The sequence below is a fragment of the Symphalangus syndactylus genome, chromosome 8 (assembly GCF_028878055.3).
Source record: "Symphalangus syndactylus isolate Jambi chromosome 8, NHGRI_mSymSyn1-v2.1_pri, whole genome shotgun sequence".
In the NCBI taxonomy this organism is placed as follows: domain Eukaryota; kingdom Metazoa; phylum Chordata; class Mammalia; order Primates; family Hylobatidae; genus Symphalangus; species Symphalangus syndactylus.
The window spans coordinates 60,752,972-60,774,463 of NC_072430.2; the positions used below are offsets into that span (position 1 = coordinate 60,752,972).

A 21,492-nucleotide genomic window follows, 5' to 3' on the forward strand; every position below is an offset into this window, starting at 1 on the left:
AATATCAGAATCTCTGGGGAGGTAGGACCCAGCAGGCATCAGTTTGAAAGCCGCCCCAGGTGATTCCAATGTGCAGCTAAGTTTGAGAACCATGGCTTTGGAAGGACTCTGTTAAATTACAAGGCTATTACCTGGAATTTGCAATATATTTATCTGTTACCACTTGTTGAAAATTATGGCTAATTCATCTGTTTTTCTGCAGAGGCCTGAAGAAATATTCTTTCCTTTGTAAAAATAGGGGTAGACTATTTAACAGATGGTGCTGGGAAAACTGGCCAGCCACATGTAGGAGGATGAAACTGGATCCCTATCTCTTTCCTTATAAAAAAAATTAAGACGAGTCAAAGACTTAAATCTAAGACCTGAAACCATGAAAATTCTAGAAAATAACCTTGGAAAAACCCTTCTGGACATTGGCCTAGGCAAATAATTCATGACTAAAGCCCCAAAAGCAAATGCAATTAAAACAAAAATAAATAAATGGCACCTGATTAAACTAAAAAGCTTCTGCACAGCAAAAGAAATAATCATCAGAGTAAACAGACAACCCACAGAATGGGAAAAAATGTTCGCAAACTATGCATTTGACAAAGGACTAGTATCCAGAATCTACAAGGAACTCAAATCAGCAAGAAAAAAAGACAAATAGGCCGGGTACAGTGGCTCACGCCTGTAATCCAAGCACTTTGGGAGGCTGAGACAGGTGAATCACCTGAGGTCAGGAGTTCGAGAACAGCCATGGGCAACATGTGAAACCCTGCCACTTCTAAAAATACAAAGCTTAGCCAGACATGGTGGTGTGCGCCTGTAATCCCAGCTACTCAGCAGGCTGAGGCAGGAGAATCGCTTGTACATGGGAGGCGAAGTTTGCAGTGACCCGAGATGGTGCCATTGCACTCCGGCCTGGGCAACAAGAATGAAACCAAAAAAAAAAAAAGGAAAGAAAGAAAGAGAGAAAGGAAAGAAAAGAAAGGAAAGAAAGAGAAAATGAAACCAAATAATTCCATCAAAAAGTGGGCAAATGGCACGAATAGACATTTCTCAAAAGAAGACATACAAATGGCCCACAAACATGAAAAAATGTACAACATCACTAATGATCAGGGAAATGCAAATTCAAAACACAATAAGATACCACCTTACTCCTACAAGAATGACCATTATGTAAAAGTCAAAAAACAATAGATGTTGGTGTGGATGTGGTAAAAAGGGAATGGGTATACATTGCTGGTGGAAATATAAATTAGTGCAACCTCTATGGAAAACAGTATAGAGATTCCTTAAAGAACTAAAAGTAGATCTACCATTCAATCAAGCAATCCCACTATTAGGTATCTACCCGAAAGAAAAGATGTCATTACATGAAGACACACGCACATGTCTGTTTATTGAGCACAATTCATAATTGCAAAGATATGGAACCAATCTAAGTGCCCATCAACCAATGAGTGGATTAAGAAGATACGGTGTATATATACACCATGGAATACTACTCAGTCATGAAAAGGAACAAAATAATGTCTTTTGCAGCAACTTAGATGGAGCTGGAGGTAATTATTCTAACTGAAGTAGCTCATGAATGGAAAACCAAATACCGTATGTTCTCACTTATAAGTAGGAGCTAAGCTATGGGTATGAAAGGCATACAGAGTGATAAAATGGACTTTGGAGAGTTAGAAGGAGGAGGGTAAGAGGAGATGTGAGACAAAAAACTACATATTGGGTATAACCTACACTACTTGGGTGCATTAGAATTTTAGAATTCACCACTATGTAATTGAACCATGTAACCAAAAACCACTTGTACCCCAAAAGCTATTGAAATGATATATGTATAACATATATAAATAACATAACACATATGTATATATGAAACATAATGTATTTGGTTTTCCATTCCTGAGTTACTTCACTTAGAATAATGACCTCCACCTCCACCTAAGTTGCAGATACATATCTAAATATATATACACACACACACATATATATATTCTTTTTTTTAAAAGGCATACAAAGGAGTGTTAGAAACCAGGGTGGAAGTAGCCACTTCGAGCCTCGAAGTTGTAAGTGATGCCTGCTCTGTGCTCACTGGGGCTGTGAAGATGAATGTGTGGCTGACTCTGCCCTGTAGAAGCAACTATGGAAAAGCTGCCATGTGGAGGGCAAGGACAGAAACAGGAGATGGGGACAATGGGCAGAAGAGGGCTCTGAGTCATAGTTTCCATCTAGAACCCTCATTGGGGAGCAGAGCCCTCAGCATGGCCCATATCATCCCAGCTTCCCCATGAGGAGCTCAACCCTTCCTTTGGTGGAAGAAGCTGCCCATTGTCCTATGTGGAGGCCTTTCCATTCCTCTGCCCTGTCTGCATCACATTCTCCTCCAAAATATTAACTTGATCTTTCATTTATTAAACTTTTATTGAACATCTATAATATGCTAGGCTGTCTACTAGGTCCTATAGTAGTGGTTTCCTTACTAAAATGTGCATTAGAATTAGCTGCAAAATATGTTTACAAAAGTTTATTTCTACCCCAGATCCTTATTAAAAATGAAGACTTCCAGCACTCACTCTCTTACATTTGATTCAGTAGAGCTGGGTGTAGGTGGGAATCTGTGTTTTTAAACATGGGCCCCCATATGATTCTGATGCAGGTGGTTTGAGAACTCCAATCTGAGATGCTGTTCCAGGGGTTATATATAGAGAAGAGTCAGATGGAGTCCTTGACCTCAAGGAGAAAGACAACAACACATTGTAACAAAGAGCTGCAGGAGCCATAGTGCAGGATCAAAGCATGTGGTGCTCCAGCCTGGGAGCCAGTAGGAAGTGGTCTAGCCCGTGTTCCACTCACCACTCTTGTACTCTCTCATCTTCACTAGAAAGGTGCCAAATAGACCAATCACATACTTGACAGAGGGATACCCTAATACCAGAGTAAGATCCATAGCACATGACCTGTTCCCCAAGTGTCACATCTGGGAACTTTGGTACTTGGTTTCTTCTGCCATACCCCTTCTTGTCTATCTGGAAAATTCCATCAACTGTATAACATTCAATTAAATATGTCACCTTCTGGGCAAAGCCTTTCTTGATCCCTCTAAAGCCCAGTTGGTGTATCACTTGGGCTCTCATGACAGTGTGTGCTTGCCTCTATTTGCTTGTCTCATGCTGTGTGTCTCACTGTGGCCCCTAGATCAGGCAGTGCCTGTCAATCTCAATATCACCAGTGCTTCACCAGGGGCAGGCATATGGCAGATGCTCAATCAGTCTTTATCGAATGGATTCCTAAAGGCAAGAAGAGGCAGCCGGTGAACTTCTTCACATAATAGGAACATCCTGAACAGTAAGAGTGCGATGAGAAGACACTTCCCCTTCCCTAGCATACCATGCATGATTTTCCCCACACTCCAAGAATGATGGGGAACAATGGAATATGAGCTTCCTGCTGTGAGGACCTCTGCATCCAGCAAGCTGATGAATGTCCTTTGTCCAGAGCTCACAGTCCCAAAGACATCTGGGGCAAAGGCAGAGCAAAGAATGCATGTGTAACAGATAGAAATATCTCAGATAGTGCTTCCTGCATACAAGGCCCTATGCTAAGCACTTACAATAGCAACTGACACATTGTCTCCATTTAATAATGAGGGAACTGAGGTACAGAGCGCTCAGTTAACTTACCCAAGAATGTAAGTGGCAGGATGTAATTCAAACTCAGGCAGTCTGGCTCCAGAGCCCATGTTCTTCATCATTGTGCTCTAGTGGTTCTCTATAATACGGGAAAGTATTCATTTTACGGCAGAAGAAGTGGGAGAGAAGTCATCCTCATGCAAGACTCATTGATTTCATTGTATTAGGTTTTTGCATCACTCAAAATCATTTAATCCCATTTGCCAATCCAGTGCAGCCATGACTCATCATCGTCTTCAAATATTTAATGCTACTCCCAAATCTATATTAATTCACTAAGTTGGGACTTTTAGAATTCAACATTTTTGCTTACTTCTTCAATTGCTGCATGAGAAAGCAAATTGACCATGCAGAATCCTTTCTATTACTTCGTGTGATTTTATAAAATAAATTATTTTAGTTATTTAAGCTTAAATAATTTTCAGTGGTAATTGCTTAACGCTGCCCACCAAGCTTGCTTTTTCCTACTCCTTTCATTGCTTCAAGGTACTCATTGAAGAGGATTTAAAATTATTGCTTAGAACGCTCTTTTCCTTAACCAAGAGTAAAGGGCATTATATATCCAACAGACTAACTCACCTTTTCCACTTAACTTTTCAGAAAAGTTGCCCCATGCTTAACAACTGCAAGCCACAGAATAAAGGGAGAAGCTTAGATATTGATGATGTCTTTGGGAATCAATGCAAGGAAGCTCAGTGGAAACTGGCAGAGGCACAACGCCAGAGGAAAAAGCCTTAGGAAAGTCAGAAAAGAGATGCTTTTCCTAAATTAGCCATAGCTGGCAATGGAATAGGGACAGGGGCAATGGAAAATACCTGGATGGGTGGCCTAATGCCAGAGCCTGCAGCAGAGAGCTGCTCCCACCCACTGCCCAAACCGTGGGCATTCTCTTGCATAGACAACCAAAAATCAGAGATGGGAGCCTTTGCATTTGTCAGGATCGTGCACTAACGCTGATGAATTTCTTTTGTGATGAGTTAGGGAAGGAAGGAATAAAGGAGAAAGAGGGAGGAAGAAAGGAAGGAAGAATACCCAACATAGAAAAAACAAACCCCAGCACTCAAAGGTAGCAGAAAGAAATGGCAACCTGCCTAGATTCTACATTTAATCACTTGACTTCTATACTTTTTCAACAAATAGATGGCAATTTGTATTACTTTCTTTTCATTTTTAGGGTTGCAAAATAAGAGACCATTGATTTCTTCTTTAGAAAATTTCTGGGAATAGAGTGGTAGGACACAGATGATTTGGGACTCCCCTGCAAAGCACAGTAAGATAAAACTTGCCAAAGATTTCTAAACCTGCCTCCTTGAAACAGACAAACCATTTCACGGCTGGTAGGAAGATGGTGGTGGCGACAGGAGCATAAGTACTTTACAAACAAAATTCTAGTGCAGAAATTACAGGCTGAATCTCTCGAAGGATCCATCTACCCCAATATGTATGTAGCTTCATAATATCTTCAAAGGAACTTGGAAGGTAAGTATAAAAGTTGGCTTCTCTAAAATTGTTCTCATAGATTAGGAATGCTTCCCTGGGACAAGAATGCTATTTACCTCCAATATTCATTTTTTTTTTTTTTTTTTTAGTAAAAAAAAATCCTAATTTTTAGCTAGACATGTCATCTACTCAAAAGATATGCTGTTCAATCTCCCCTGCAGTTAGGCATAGCCAAATGATTACAGTCTGGCCAATGATATATAAAAGGGAATGTTGCATGCAACTTTTGGGAAGTGCCCTCAAAGGGAGGGGGTGCACTCTTCTTTTCTTGAACATGACTCCTGGGACTTGAGCAGCCACTGTGGAACACAACACAAATGATGGCAGGGCAGCAAGCTAGCATATCTAGTCCCTGATGACCATGGAGCGCTGTATCAGCCCTGGATTGCCTTCCCTTGACTTCATTTTTTTTAAAATAAATGTTATAGTGCATATTTGAGATTTACAACATGATGTTATGGTCTTGACTACTATTATGTGTGAAAGAAAAATACTTCCATCTCGTTTAAGCCTTTGTTTGTTTAGGCCATGCTATTACATGCAGCCAAAGCTAATCTTAACAGATACAGCTCCTTTTTGTAGTTCATTACAGTTCTGTTATCTATTAAGTTACTAAAATTTTTTAAGGCGAGAAAAGCTGCAACGGATTTTCTCAGAGACCTAGAACTTAGAAACTTGTTGATACACTGAGATATAGCTAATAGCACCCCTTTTGTACAAAAACCTATAAAACAACAACAACAACAAAACATGCTTAAATTGAATGGCCAAAGAAACAAGGCATAAAAAATGAGAAGAAGCCTAAATAAAAGAAGTTTCCTGAGGGGGAAAATCATTTGACACTTTTAAATTCTTCTTTCTCCTCTCAGAAGTTCTGTAAAACGCAAACCCAGACTGACTTTCTGATGCTTGATAGTAAACATGGCACATTAACTCACCTTCAGGTTCTCAGCAATCGCTAGTGCTGGCGCTAATTCTATTATTTCTTGACTTTAAAAACCAGTTCAAGGCAGCAGCCATTTCCTATTTCACTAAGTGAATTGAAGCCCTCAGCTGGTGCATATCACACTGTAAGATGTGTGAAAAACTGATACCCACAACATAAATCACCATTCCTTTCTCTCCTGAGACCAGGAACATGATCCAATATCTACGTAAGGGCTGTCAGAAACATATCAGTTCAGTGCAAGAAAAGTAATCTGACACCTCCTCCCAGACATAAAATGTTATTCTTCAGAACATTTCTTAAAAGCACTTTACACCTTTCTTCAAGCAGTTAACTGAAAGCAGTTAGCTAATTAACTGGCTAGTCCCTAACAGTGGACTCTTCAAAAGAAATCCAACACAATTGTCAACATCGTTGACATTTCTTTAGAAAGATGATTTGTGTATAGTATATAATTTTCTAGCAAAGAGTCTTGGGGTCGGTCGACAGGATCTGTGAAACCTGGTTGGCTCTTCTATAAGGCAAAGGGCATTTCATTCTGATCATGAGTAAGTAGTTCTACGGTTGGAAGTAACAAGGGTGCTTTGGATGACTTATGCCATTTTGTGAGAATAAAAGTAGACTTGGGCTTAGATCCGGCAGGAAGTTAAAAAAAATAGCAGCTAATGTTTGGTTTTAAATTTGTGCTTATCTATCTTTTTCCAGATCTGTCATGGTGAATATATGGCACGTTATTCCCTTGAACGCCCCTGGGAAAACATTGTTCATCTGGACTCCTGCTTACTGAGTCCAGATGTAATTTCAGGATACTTCTCAACACAACATGCTAATTAGTTACTACCAAGTGATTGGCTTTGACATGTAAATTAATATTGGTTAGCTCTGCTCCGACGCTTGAAAGTTTGGCGAAAGTTATTTTATCCAATGCAATTGGGCAGTGAGTCAAGGCCTTACTGTTGCATATGACTCTGCTGAAGCTCCAGTCATCACACTGGCATAAAACAGGGCCATATTACCTCATGCATGATTTCCACTTTCAGTCTCTTTCAAGTGGAGTAAAAACCTAGACACACCTGTAAAGCAACCGAAGTTCAGAATCCTTTTGAAGTTTTTATGATTTTCCCACAAGCTTTAACTTTACTTTGTCTATACCTAGTATATCTGCAATATTTTTTTAGGGCTCACCTTTATCAGGTTTTACGAAGGTATTCAACTTGGTTTTCATAAAAACAACTCTTTATCTTTGTGAGCTCACATTTCATCAGCTTACATAATATTTAATAAAATTGCATAATTAAAATAACCAGGTGTGAACAGGTTTGGGAACTGTATTAGTCCATTCTCACACTGCTAATAAAGATATACCCAAGACTGGGTAATTTATAAAGGAAAGAGGTTTAATTGACTCACAGCTCAGCATGGCTCAGGAGGTCTCAGGAAACGTACAATCATGGTGTAAGGGGAAGCAAACGTCCTTCTTCACACAGTGGCAGCAAGGAGAAGTGCAGAGTGAAGCAGGGGGGAGGGAAGAGGGGAAAAGCCCCTTATAAAACCATCGTATCTCGTGAGAACTCACTATCACGAGAACAGCATGAGGGTAACTGCCCTCATGATTCAATTACCTCCCGCTGGGTCCCTCCCACGGCACATGGACATTATGGGAACTACAGTTCAAGATGAGATTTGGGGGGGAGGCAGCCAAACCATATCAGAAACAATTCTAGCTGAATCTCAGGAGGCATACAGCAAACCAGGGGGAGCAGAACGCCTGAGCGTAGGCACTGATGCTGAGCTTTCAGCTTGCCGGACCCTCAGTGGAAAATGTTCTACAGCTGGAAGGGAGTGTGGGTGGAGCCTCTGAGTCAGTTAAATGGAGGTCAGCTGGAGATGCCACTGCCAGGCAGAAGCTGCTAATTCTCACTACAGATAATACTATGAGTCATGAATGTGATGACATCATGAATGTAAGAATAAGCTTCATTGCTTTTTTTTGCTTTTTGTAAAATTGTGGTAAAATATGTTTATCATAAAAGTTACAATTTTGACCCTTTTTCAGTGTGTGACCCAGTAGCATCAAGTACAGTCACATTGCTGTGTAACCATCACGGCTATCCATTAGAACTTTCTCATCATCCCAAACTGATATTCTATCCCTCTTAAATGCTAACTCCCCATCCCCTCCTCCCACCAGCCCCTGGCAACCACCATTCTACTTTTTATCTCTGTGAATTTGGTGATCCTGGGAACCTCATACAGGTGCAACATATATCTGTCCTTTTGTGTCTGACTTATTTCACTGAGCATTGTGTCTTCAAGGCTTACTCATGTTGTCTCACTGGCTTTTAGATGGCTTTCCCTAGACACTTTCCTCCTCAGACCATATCATCATAGCCCTGAGTCTGCCGTACACTCACGTGGTTGTCTTTTTTTGAGTTTGCCTTTCTTCCTTTAGCCTCCTGGACAGTGGCAGTCATCAGCCCCCCAAGTGTGAGTGCCAGTGCCTTTCTTGGAGCTGAAAGCCTTTCATGGTGGGCGTTTCATGAAGACCACCCCACAGGTCCCCAGACATGGTTTCTGGGCCTCATTTCGTCCTTCCCAAGGTTCCAGGATTTTCCAATGCCTATTAAATCTTCTGTAACAATCCATTCAAATACACAAGTTTGGCTATTCAAATTACTTTTTCCAAAAGTACTTTAAAATGCATTAAGTTATTAATTGCCTGCTGGCACTTTAATCAAATGGGAAAATTGACATAGCCAGAGGCATGTATTTTTGTGGAAAGAAAATTTATTTAAGAAGAAACAGCAGCTCTTACTGCTTAATTTAAACTGAGAAAACTGTGGAAAATCAACTGCTATGGAAAATTAATAAAACATTTCCAGCTGCAAACAGTGACTAATTGTACAAGATGAAGACTGCCCGGAATTAATAACTTGCAGTCTTCTGTGTGAAGAACCCCCCACCACTTCAATTTACTGGGAGATTAAATTACTTCTAAGTTTGCCATATTAAAACAGAACATGAAGAAAATGTTAGTGAACGCACATCTATTATTTACTGTCTGTGATATGGATATAATTATTTCCAAACAACTACAATGTGACGTGACCAGTAATATTTAAATGACTCTTTTAGCAAGAGAATCTACCGCAACATTTTTTTGCATGACGAAAAAAATTCTTCTTTTACTTCTAAAGTAATAAAATGATGCATAGTGGAGTTCTAGAAATTGTGTGTCCCTGTCCCCAGTGGATTGAAATGTGCTCAGTGTCCCAGCTTATACTTTTTCTTCTCTGAATCAAGTATTTCTTCAGGGGAGCATGTGCAGAAGGAAATCTTAGCTACTCCTTCATAAGCCATGACCATAAATGGAAGCTGATTCCACTGCCCACAGGAAACCAAGGTAGATGCTTAAAGGCTTCTCCTGGTGCCTGGTATGACCATGATCACATGTGCCTAACAGGAGATGCTTTAACGGGAGGCAGAAGGGAGGGCCAGATCTTTTTCCCAAGGAAATAGGATTCATACACAGGGGACATACATCATCACAAGCCCCCTCAGCCTTATGAGTATGTCTCCAAGTTTGCTCAAGACATTGCATTGTCTCGTAGACCCCGGTTTCCTTGGCAATAACATGAAGATTCAATAACATAAACAAATCGTGTTACTTTTCTGCCTTGCAGCCAAGATGGGATTATTTTCTTGCCCCGGAAAGCCACCAGGAAGGTCTGTCCATTTTCCTAGTGCACTCAAACTCTCTGAGACCCTGAGAAGCAAGATGTTATAAGAGGACATCCTTCAACAAGGAAAGGTCTGTTCGAGAGTGAGATATAAGAAAAAGAAATTCAGAAAACTAAGAGCTCTGTTTGCTCAGGGTGATGGGATGTTTTAGGTTTGTTTAGTTTTTGTTTGTAAAATTTTAAGAATTAGAAAATCACTCCAGAAATCAAGAGGAAATGAGCTATTTTGATTGATGTGTTTGTAGAGGAGAGATATCAAAAATGGAGATTTTCTCAGCAGAGAGGCACTGCCTCCTTCGGCTGTTGATCCTTTAATGCACACACAGAGGGTACATTCAGCCTCTTGCTATTTGATATTGCTGGCAGGAAGGTCCGACTATTGGCCTAGAGAGAATAAAAGGCATGTTGTTTAAAAATGCAGAGGCTTAACCTGAAGCATAACTGGTTTGGGGCTTACCACAGAAGTTATCTGGACATATCATTTGATTTCCAGGTTTTAAATGTAATGCTAAACAAGATCTGGCCACACAGCCTTCCACTGTGTGACACAGAGCGACTTTATCTGCCACCAAATGCCATTCAGGCTTAATACTGTAGAAGTGAATTGTATAAATTGGGGCATTCTTTGAGGCCCTAAAGCATTAGTGCCTCTCAGAGGAGGAAAGATGAAGCCTGCTACCTCCTCCCTGTCACTCGGGGAAGAAACCTGTTAGGTTGTTCCTCTCTGTTTGAGTTCATTTTGGTTTTCCTTTTTTAGAAACACTTAAGGCTTGCTTTAGCAAGCTGAGCCTTATCCACAGGCCGCATGGGCAGCTGCAGATACTGCTGGATTTGAGGAGTCATTGGGAAGATTCCTTGACCTGGAAAGCCTCTCCTTCCTGCTGCAAATGCAAGACATCCTCGCAAAGTGAGAGACAGCATGTCTTACATCTCATTTTGCAATAAGGCTCACAGTGCAAATACATAAGAGGAAATGAAGTGATTTGTGCTTTGCTAGAGGTGGTATCAAGCAGGATTTGAACCAACGATCAGTAGACCTTGAAGGGAAAGGGACAGTGGAAAAGGGCATTTGAAGGGAGAATGGGGAGATAGATCCCAAGGTCACAGTGCCTTGGTCTAGATCAGCCCACATTGGTGAACCAACCTGTCCTCTCCCCTTCACACATCACTTCACATATGGAGTTTGTCCCAGCCTTGAATTGAAAGTGGACATTTAAAAAAATGCATATTTCCTCTTAAGAGTGTCTACTACACAGTGTTTCTCTCTGAATCCCCTTCAGTCAGACCCTCTTATTCCTGTTGCTCCTTCAGAACTGCCTCTGTCAAGGTCGTCATGACCTTCTTGTTGCCAAATCCAGTGGTCAACTCCAGGTGCTCCTGTTACTTGCCTGACACGAACATCTGATCCCAAACATTTGATCTTTCCTTCCTTCTTGAAACGCTTTCTGTACTGGCTACCAGGAGGCTGCACTCTTCTCATTTTCCTGCTACCTCCTGACCACTCCTTAGTCTACTTTTTTTTTTTTTTTCTTTTTGAGACAGAGTCTCACTCTGTCGCCCAGGCTGGAGTGCAGTGGCATGATCTGGGCTCACTGCAAGCTCCACTTCCCGGGTTCACACCATTCTCCTGCCTCAGCCTCCCGAGTAGCTGGGACTACAGGCGCCCGCCACCTCGCCCACCTAATTTTTTGTATTTTTAGTAGAGATAGGGTTTCACCGTGTTAGCCAGGATGGTCTCAATCTCCTGACCTCGTGATCCACCCGCCTTGGCCTCCCAAAGTGCTGGGATTACAGGCGTGAGCCACTGCGCCCGGCCTTTCCTTAGTCTACTTTTAACCACCTCATGTACAATATATTATTTGGTTTTCATCCCTTTCTCCACAATGATAATGCAACCCTATAAAGGTGGGGAGTTCTGTGTCTTGTTCATGCAATCCTCATACATAGTAAGCACTTATTAAATATTCATGCTATGTTGGAGGAATAAAATAGTTTAGAACACTCAGTTTAAAGCAATGTTGGAATGCTCCTTTTTACAAGGTATGTGAAATTAATACAGTGGAATTACATCTTGCACAGAGATTAGACTCTAAAGTTAGCTTTTAAGGAGTAATTCTCATACAGTCAAAAATCAGGCTTAAAAATCTCTTGAAAGGGGCCTTGCTGAATTCTGATTTACCAATTTCTGAATAAGGCCAACCTAGACAATCTCTCTTCTAAAATTGGAATAGGAATTGCTGTTTCTTCAATTGAGTACCAGATGAAGTTGTTGGCTTGAATTAAGAACCATGATGTACAAAAATATCTACCTAAAACATCAGCCTCTCACAGTTGGCGTGGCAGCACTCACACTCTGGCCATCACAGGAAAGTCGGTTCCCTGCTTCAGTCTCCTGGTCACACGTACTCCATGGCTTGTGTGCCATGAGTTGCATGGTTACAGAAAATACCTGGCATTCTCAAACTTGCATTTCTCTCTGAGCTCTTGGAGTTGAATTCACCTGTGTTCAATTGCACATATAGACAACTCCACTGTGTGAAGATTTGCCAGTGTCTCCTAACCATGGCTGGACACTAGAATCATCTATGGAACTGTAAAAAATATACAAGACCCCACTCCAGACTTACTCTATCAGAATCCCTGGGGATAAAGGCCAAGTCTCTATATGTTTATTTCTTAAAGTTTGATAACAGAGTTTGATGCATAGGGAGAATTGAGAGTCACTGCTGGGGTATTTGATTCTGTTTTCATGATCACAGGTGGACTTGACATCATTTGATTTTAATGATTTCTTGGTCCGTCTTACGTCAGAGGGCATTCTTCTTTTAGAAAACGTAGTTCAAATTATTGCTCTATATAACTATGGGGTCCAGGTAGTGTATTTCTAGGCAAAATTAGAAAATAAGCATCTCCTGCCTATTAGGGTCCTTGTCCGTGATGTTGCCTCACTCCTACCCCATCAGTGCTTGAATACTGCCCATGGGCAGGGAGAGTCCCCTAAACCAAAGCATACTTCAGAAGTGTTCTCTTGAGCAAAACACTATGGCTATTTCCTTCCCCTGCCTCTCCTCCAATTTCAACTTACCTTTTCCATTCTCATTTAGCTAATCAGAAATTAGTCTCATAAGCCAACCCTGTTATGGGCTAAATTGTGCCCCTCTGCAAGCTCACAGGTTGAAGCCCTAACTCACAGTACCGTAGAATGAGACTGGATCTGGAGGTAGGGTCTTTAAAGAGGTGATTAAGTTAAAATGAGGCCATTAGGGTGGGCCCTGTTACAATATGTCTGGTGTCATTATGAAAGGAAATGTGGACACGCAAAGAGACATCAGGAATGCACGCGCACAGAAAAAGACCTTGTGAGGTCACAGCAAGAAGGCAGCTACCTGCAAGCCAAGGAGAGAGACCACAGAAGAAACCAAACCAGCTGACACCTTGATCTTGGAATTCTAGCCTCCAGAACTGTCAGAAAATTAATTTCTGTTGTTTAAGCCACTCAGCCTGTTGCATTCTGTTATGGTGTCCCTAGCAACCTAGTACACCTGTCAAGATATTAACTACTGATAAGTCAAGTCTTAAGTACAGACTGTTTGACTTATGATTTTTTGACTTCATAATGGTTTGAAAGCCAAACTCATTCAGTGGGAGCTCTAGGTTCCCATACAACCCTTCTGCTTTTCACTTCAATACAGTATTTAATAAATTGCATAAGATGTTCAACACTTTATTATAAAATAGGCTTTGTGTCAGGTGATTTTGTCCATCTGTCAGTTAAAGTAAATATTCCAAGCACTTTTAAGGTAGGCTGGGCTAAGCTAGGATGTTCAGTAATTTAAGTGTATTAAATGCATTTTCCACTTCTGATATTTGCAACTTAGGATGAGTTTGTTGATACTTAACCCCATTGTAAGTTGAGCATCTGTATTTGTCTCTATAAATTATATTAAGAGGAAAAAACATCAGACAGAGACTTTGGCCTCAAGAAGCTTGCCATGCATTGCCCCTGCAGGGGTACCTGCATTTTTATGGATTATTCTGGTTATTCTCCACTTGTCTTTCTAGAACCTCCCTCCATCCTACTCTGTCCTGCTCAGTGCCCCCAGAGCCTGACTCCAGTGGACTGAATCACCTGCGTTCTCTTGTCCTCTAACTTCGAGTTTGGTTTGGCCAATGAAAAACACTAACAAGAAATTGGAGGCAGATGAGAGAATTAGGTTATTTGTTTCAGCCCCTCTCCAAGAAGGGCCAGGTTTTGTCAAGGGTTGGGTTCCTCCCTGGCTACAGCTTTCTCTAGGTTCTGTTATTTCTATTCCCACTCCTTGTCCCTCCAGGCCTATAGGTGGTCATGGCTTCCTGCTACTCCTAGCCCTCAGGTACTCTCTCCTCTTGTTGATTTTCTTAATCCTGCTCACACCTCTAAAAATAATCTCTTATTTAAGCTCCTTTTGATTATACCTCTTTGAGGGTGCTGTGCTTCTTTTGTTAGAACACTGACTGATAGACAGGTAGAGGAGTATGTGAGAAAAACCAGCACTTTGGTGTCAGATAGCCCTGGATGTAAACACCAACCTCATCTGTGAATGGTTATGTAACTCTGAGCAAGTGCTTTTATTTCTCTGATCCTCAGTTTCCCCATTTACGTAATGGAATAATACCACTTTTCTCACAGGGCTGCTGTGAAAATTTAAATAAGATAATACATAGTGCCTAGCAAATATCAGGTGCTCAAAACCGGTATTACGGAAGTAGTTGTAGCAAAGTCATGTGCTGCATAAGAACATTTCGGTCAGTGACACATTACGTATATAGTGTTGGTCCCAGACAATTATAATGGAGTTGCCCTAATGGGTGTGACATTTTATGTCATTTATACTATAGTTTTACTGTATCTTTTCTGTGTTTAGATACACAAATACTTACCATTGCATTGCAATTGCCTACAGTATTCAGCACAGTAACACAGTAACTTACTGTACAGGTTTGGAGCTTACGGGCAATAGGCCATGCCACATAGCCTAGGTGTGTAGGAGGCTATACCATGTAAGTTGGTGTAAGTACTCTCTATGATGTTCGCACAATAATGAAATGACCTAACAGCACTTTTCTCCAAGTGCATCCCCATTGTTAAGGGATACATGACTGTAATTTTATAAGACACTCAGAAATATGAAGCTTAAGCCCAAAGGAATGACTTTCTCCTGAGAAGGTTTCAAGTGCCACAGTAATTTCAAAGAGGAAATTGAGGCCCTGGCAGGTCCACTGTGGTGGGCAGAATTCTAACATGGCCCCCAAGTTTCCCAGCCCCTGGTATGCACACACACGCACACACACACACACTTTCTCTCAGGTATTCTATCAGACACTCATACAGGTAGTATTATTTATTTATATATTTATTTACTTTTGAGACGGAGCCTCATGGTTCTCACTCTGTTGCCCAGGCCAGAGTATAGTGGCGCAATCTCGGCTCACTGCAACCTCCACCTCTCGGGTTCAAGCGATTCTCCTGCCTCACCCTCTCCAGTAGCTGAGATTGCAGGCATTCGCTACCACACCCTGCTAATTTTTGTATTTTTAGTAGAGATGGGGTTTTGCCATGTTGGCCAGGCTGGTCTCCAACCCTGGACCTCAGGTGATCTGCCCACCTCGGCCTCCCAAAGTGCTAGAATTACAGGTGTGAGCCACCACACCTGGCCTAATATAGATATTATTTTAAAGGGATTTTGTAGATATAATTAAGGTTCCATATCACATGACCTAAAGAGAAGGGGATTATCCAGGTGAGCCTTAACGAATCACCCGAGCCCTTTAAAAGCAGAGCATTTTCTCTGGTAGATCACAGAAGAGAAATACAGAGTTGTGTTCCAGCTGTCCTGGAAGACAGAAAATATCCATGGTGTGAACAACCTGTGGGGGGCCACATGGCAAGGAACTGTGGACACCCTCTAGTTGTTGAGAGTGGTCCCCAGCCATCAGCTAGCAGGAAAATGGAGACTTCAGTTCTGCAACTGCAAGGAGATGAATTCAACAATCAATGAGCTTGGAGGGGACTCCAAGACCTGGATAAGAGCTGCAGCCTTAGCTGATGCTAAGATTTCTGCCCAGTGGACCCTGACCTGCAGAAACTATGAGATGACAAATTTGTTATGTTGTAAACCACTAAGTTTGTGGTAATTCATTTTACAGTAATAGAAAACTAATTCATTTCCCAACCACCACGCCAGCAAGCTTCTATTCTCACTATAAAAAAGATGCATCTGGCCCCAACTCAGTCACAGAATTGCTCCATTCCCCAGTTTTCCCATCAGCAATTGACACATCCCCGCCCCCGCCTACATTTCCAGCTCACTTATCTTGAATGTTCACTCTCCAGGAACAAAGTTTCAAACAACGTTAAGTAATAACAACCACACATCAAGCTTCTGCCCGTGCTGGGAAACAAAATAGTCTGCACAGCTATTGGCCAAAGGGATAAACAAGTGAAGAGAAACAACACAGAAGGATAGTTTCTGATTGCAAGTGAAATTTTTAGTAGACTTGCTTAATTTCAAGAGTGACAGTGGAGGACTTTGGAAAGTTTCACAGTTCAAGATTAGGAAAACGAAGGCTTACCAGAAGGCACGTAAGTTCTTACCTGTGCTACCAGTGCCTTGAAAGCCACTACACTCTCAGCTTAAAGACACAGGTAGCACAAGGCCACTGTGCAAAAACCTAAAATCTTAAAGAAACAATTGAAGAAGATAAAGTATGTAGGGAAACATTGTTTATGTGATAGAGGTGTGCCTTAAATAAAATGGCATTTGAATAACCATTTTAGTACAACAGCAAGCATTAGCCCTAAGAATCCAGTTTACTCTAAAAATCTGTATCTTTCAGGGATCATAAGTTATAAGGAAAGAATCTTACTTTGGTGGCACTTGTAAGGGGTTTTAAAACATGTGTCTCGGATGGGTTTTCATGATTTGGATAGATTTTTAAAAACTTTTTCTTATGAACATTTAAGGGAATCTAAATTCCTTTCTGAATCTTCATTGTTCCTCTCTTGTTCTGTGGAGTACTGTGGAAATTGAGCTTTTCAATACAGTGCTAAGGTCTTTGTTCCATCATGGGGCTAATTATAGATCATTATAAGATAAGAAGCCACAAATACATGAGGAATAGCAAGGATCTAAGCAACTAATATAATGTACATGCTTGGATGGGAATATATTCTTGCAAAGATATCTTTACATTCTGGTAATTAAGTATGTCACGTTAATTGCATGGCCCTTTCACAAAACCTTGCAAAACAAACAAACAAACAAAAAAACCCCCCAAAAAATAACCAAGAACTTTTCCTCTTGATATCAGATTAAAACTGATTGCATAATTACATTACCTGGATAATTAAATACAAATTTAGTGGCCTCAGAACTGTATGATATCGTGGTTTCATTTTCTAATAGAATTATCCTGCCTTTGGTATAGAATTCTTGCTAAGCAATGGAGATCTAATTACTTAGTCACATGACATTAACTCCTCAGGGACCTTTCTTTGGAATAAAGGCTTAGATTAAAAATGATGCACAGAGCTTCTTTCTCATTTCATTACTGGGATCCAAATCATAGGAATTAGAGATGTGAGAGATCTATTAGGCTTTCTTCTCTCTTATCTAGCGGGCAGGGGAAGAGCGTTCATCAGACATTGTTCTTCTCGGCTTGGTTAGGTCCAATTTAGATAGCAAAGAACCATTTATTGATGTAATATATTGCTGGGATGAGTCCCTCCACCAGTCCCTGAAAGACATGTCATTACTCTTACCTCACAGATCCTATGTAATGAGATCTGAGGACACACTTGTTTGTCAAGATCCAGGGTGTTAATATGGCAGTGTTCCCAACAGAATAATTAATTAATATCAAAAATGATTTAAGGCAGAACTAAAACAGGAATATCATCATATAAGGGGCACCTTCAAATAACTCTATAGGATTTGAAGACCATCATCATTTGGTGTGATAAACAGACCTGGAAGCTCTTGCAGGTCAGAGCCCCAATCTTTTCGTAGTTGTTGAAACTTACACTAGCTCTAACTCTCTTTGTGAAAGTGTTTTGATGAGGGCATGCAAAGAAACATCATCCATCGCCTCTACTAGAGGCAATGACCATGGAGAGCATATGTTTTTCACATTTGTAGTATATGTCAGGTTATGGTGATAGCTCATGTGTCTGTGGCCATCTGGAGGTCAGCTAGGAAGCTTTGCTGACCTTGGTTAGGTTTGCTCACATGCCTGGGGGTTAGGCTAGCTGCAGTCTGATCCAGGCTGGTGGGACTGGGGTGACTCAGCGCTGGTCCTATGAAAGGCTAGCCTCGGCACATCCCCATGTCGATGGCAGAAGTGCAAGGGAGGGCAAAGGCAATGCACAATTCCTCTTGAACCTCTGCTTGCATTCCCTCTACTAACACTGCATTAGCCAAAGCAAGTTATGGCATAGGGTGTTAACATACAGACGAACCTTCCCATGGTAGGAGGGCAAAGCTACATGACAAAGGACATGGATACAGGGAGGGATAAAAAGTTGGAGGGATAAAAAGTTGGAGACATAACTGCTATTTATTGCACAGCCTAACCAGCAACTTGAGATTTCTCTTTTGTTTTATCTGGAAAACATCCTTTATTTATTGTTAAAGTGTCCGGAGGATGACCTTAGATCAGAGAGTAGGCTTATAAATGAGCCATTAAATGAGATATGTAGAAAAATTATGTAGTATCTTTATTATCTCTGAGTTCTCTAGTCAATTATTGAAATTGGTAGTTAGAAAGACCAATCTTGGTCTGGGTGCGGTGGCTCACAGCTGTAATCCCAGCACTTTGGGAGGCCAAGGCGGGCGGATCACCTGAGGTCAGGATTTCGAGACCAGCCTGACCTACATGGCGAAACCTCATCTCTATTAAAAAATACAAAAAAAGTAGCTGGGCGTGGTGATGCATACCTGTAATCCCAGCTACTCAGGAGCCTGAGGCAGGAGAATCACTTGAACCCAGGAGGTGGAGGCTGCAGTGAGCCAAGATTGTGCCATTGCACTCCAGCCTGGGCCACAGAATGAGACGCCATCTCAAAAAAAAAAAAAAAAAAAAAAAAACAAGAAAGAAAGAAAGACAAATCCTGGACATAACTTACATTACATCTAGTTTTCTATCTTTATTAATCTGTAGCATTGTTCCTTAGGAATAGCTGTCATAGTCCACTCAGGCTGCTAGAGGTGAAATTTGTTGGAGCTTTTTTCTCAGGCTCTGAATGCCTCTATAGATGTGGGAGGCCACTTCACATTTATGTTTCTCTAAGCACCTTTATTCTCTCTGGTGGGTGGGTATTTGCACAGATGGTTGATAGTCACTCTGATTTTTTGTTGAGCATCTTTACAGCTTCTTTCATAGAGAATCATTTTAGTTCTGGAATTACAAGGTTGATCAATTACTCTAGCCTGTTATTCCACTAAATATTACAAGTAGTTAAAATACCAGCTATGCACAGGTTTCTTTTCACTAAAACATGTTGAAACTACAAGTTTGGGTCTTCTCACACACTTGTATATTTAATTCAGTGGTCCCCAAGTTGAAAGACTTGAATCATCTCAAGCCATGTTAAGGACTGGGATTGCTTAATGAACAGAAGTTATGGGCAGTACGGTGACTGGATCTTTGTCAATAATCCCGATAGAATGTGCTGTTCCTGCTCTGTAGTAATTATATTTAAACATCTCCCCAAACACGTGGTCTCAGATAGTCCATTACCAAGGTTCAAGTTATATTATGACCTAAATCTTCTGTAATCACAGTCTGAACACCCTCATCTCCACTCAGGAAAATCACTAGACTAGAATGTGGGAGGGCAGCCGGCACCATATTCATGCTGTAAATGGTAATTCAATTTCAATAAAACAGTATGTCAACATTAATTTAATGTCGTTAATTTGAATTTTATTGGTTTTGCAATTTGTTTGTAATTAGTCCATTTACTTTGGTTTTGTAATTGAATAAGAACTGCAACATAAGGAGTACATAACTAGTTTTATGTTCATACATGTTGAAGTAATATTATTATAAATGTAATTGAAGTCAACATCTGGGGAGCAGTGGGAGTTGTTTTTTTTTTTCTTTTTAAAGGGGTTTGTATACCACTAGAGTTTGAGAAACTGTGATGGCACATTTACATACCAGTCCTATTTCCATTTCCTGCCCAGAGAACTTAAGTATTTTAAAGGTAATTTGAGTAGAATAATTAATAAATACATGGATGTATGCATTTACATTCATGCAAAATATATATGTAGGTATATATACATATGCAGGAGAGCTGAAAAATGCTTTAAACTCCTCAGAGATACGTTGTGTTTACATATGCGTTATTATAATAAAAGTTATTACATTGTATCAAAGTATATATACATTGTATCAGGGTATTAATGATAAAACCCAATGTGGCTAATCCTGACCCAGGACCATAAGTCTATGCAGTAAGCTATACTAATGGAGTGGAGTTATTTTTCACTCATTAGAATAATTTGCTTTTTGTTTGCATTTCTCTTTTTCAGATTTTCAAACCAAATGCAAGTACCGGGATGAAGCATGCAGTCTGTCTGCTCTGATGGAGGGAACTAAACACGATTCCCTGTTTCCCCTGCGTATTGTCACTGCTCTACAGCTGAGTGATGGGAACCTGGGAGGTGCTCAAACGAGTGTCATTTGATGGGGAGATGCCTGGTGCCAAGTCTTGAAAAACAAACAAAAAATCTTCTTGCTCTGATCCTCTTAACCTGAAGTTCTTACCCTGGAGAGGACTCTGGGAGCTGGGGTGTGTAGGGTGGAGGGGGTGGGGGAGAGGAGAAAGAGAAAAAGGCCTCTCCATGTAAGAGGAGAGCAAATTGAAAGTCACCGAGGGGTGTGCCTCAAGGCAGTTTGTAAATCCACTTCCTTTGTCATAACAAGAACAAATCCCACCTTTGAAGTTTTTCCTTCTTGTTACAAGGGGAATGTCTTTTGTTTAATCCATTTTAGCCCTTAATACCTGACCTGGATCAATCCTGTTGGTTAGATTACACAGCATTCATGCTGATTTTAAACTGGCCTGGGGGTTGGGGGTGGGACAGGTTCTGTCTCATTGGTGTGAGAATCTCAAGAATAATCAACATGTATACCTAGTCCATTTTTACTTTGAATAACAAACTGTCCTTTTATATTTAAATGCATAATTATAATAAGCATTATTAAACAGATTTTGGTGTGTTCTATTAGTGGTGTATTTTGAATGGTCCCTTAAAAACTAATTCTTTTTCATTTATTCACAGTAGGGTAAGAGACTGATTTTCACCATGTGGTGGATCATGTCTTCAATTAAAAATCAAGAGCCACTTTTTCTCTGAGGCCCCACATCAAATGTGAGTGTAAGTACAAATTTTTCCAGCAGTAGGAGACACTTAACTTCTCAGCCCCAAGCCTGAGCATCACCTCTTTTTCACATCATTGGATAAGAAAGAGAAAACAAGAAAAAACAAAAACAAAAACAAAACAACAACAACAAAAAACAAAAACTTGTTTCTAAAACTCAACCCCATTCCTCAATCTCTGAAAGAGTTTT

At 40.7% G+C, this 21,492-nt stretch overlaps 1 protein-coding gene and 1 long non-coding RNA gene across 4 annotated transcripts in view; both read right to left on the bottom strand.

The window, feature by feature from the left end:
- The window catches only part of LOC129487191 (uncharacterized), a 38,620-nt gene extending 29,871 nt beyond the window's left edge, over window positions 1-8,749 (bottom strand). Inside the window, exon 1 of the long non-coding RNA XR_008659259.1 lies at window positions 8,547-8,749. This is a non-coding gene — a long non-coding RNA (uncharacterized lncRNA). The remainder of the gene's footprint in view (window positions 1-8,546) is intronic.
- The window catches only part of TMEM260 (transmembrane protein 260), a 311,795-nt gene that overhangs the window by 136,666 nt on the left and 153,637 nt on the right, over window positions 1-21,492 (bottom strand). Inside the window, exon 1 of one of the 3 annotated variants that reach the window (XM_063645549.1) lies at window positions 3,678-3,694. The exons of the other annotated variants lie outside the window; for them this stretch is intronic. The gene's annotated coding sequence lies outside the window, so the exon portion shown is untranslated. Of the gene's footprint in view, window positions 1-3,677; window positions 3,695-21,492 lie in introns of those variants that run through there. 3 annotated transcript variants of the gene reach the window in all.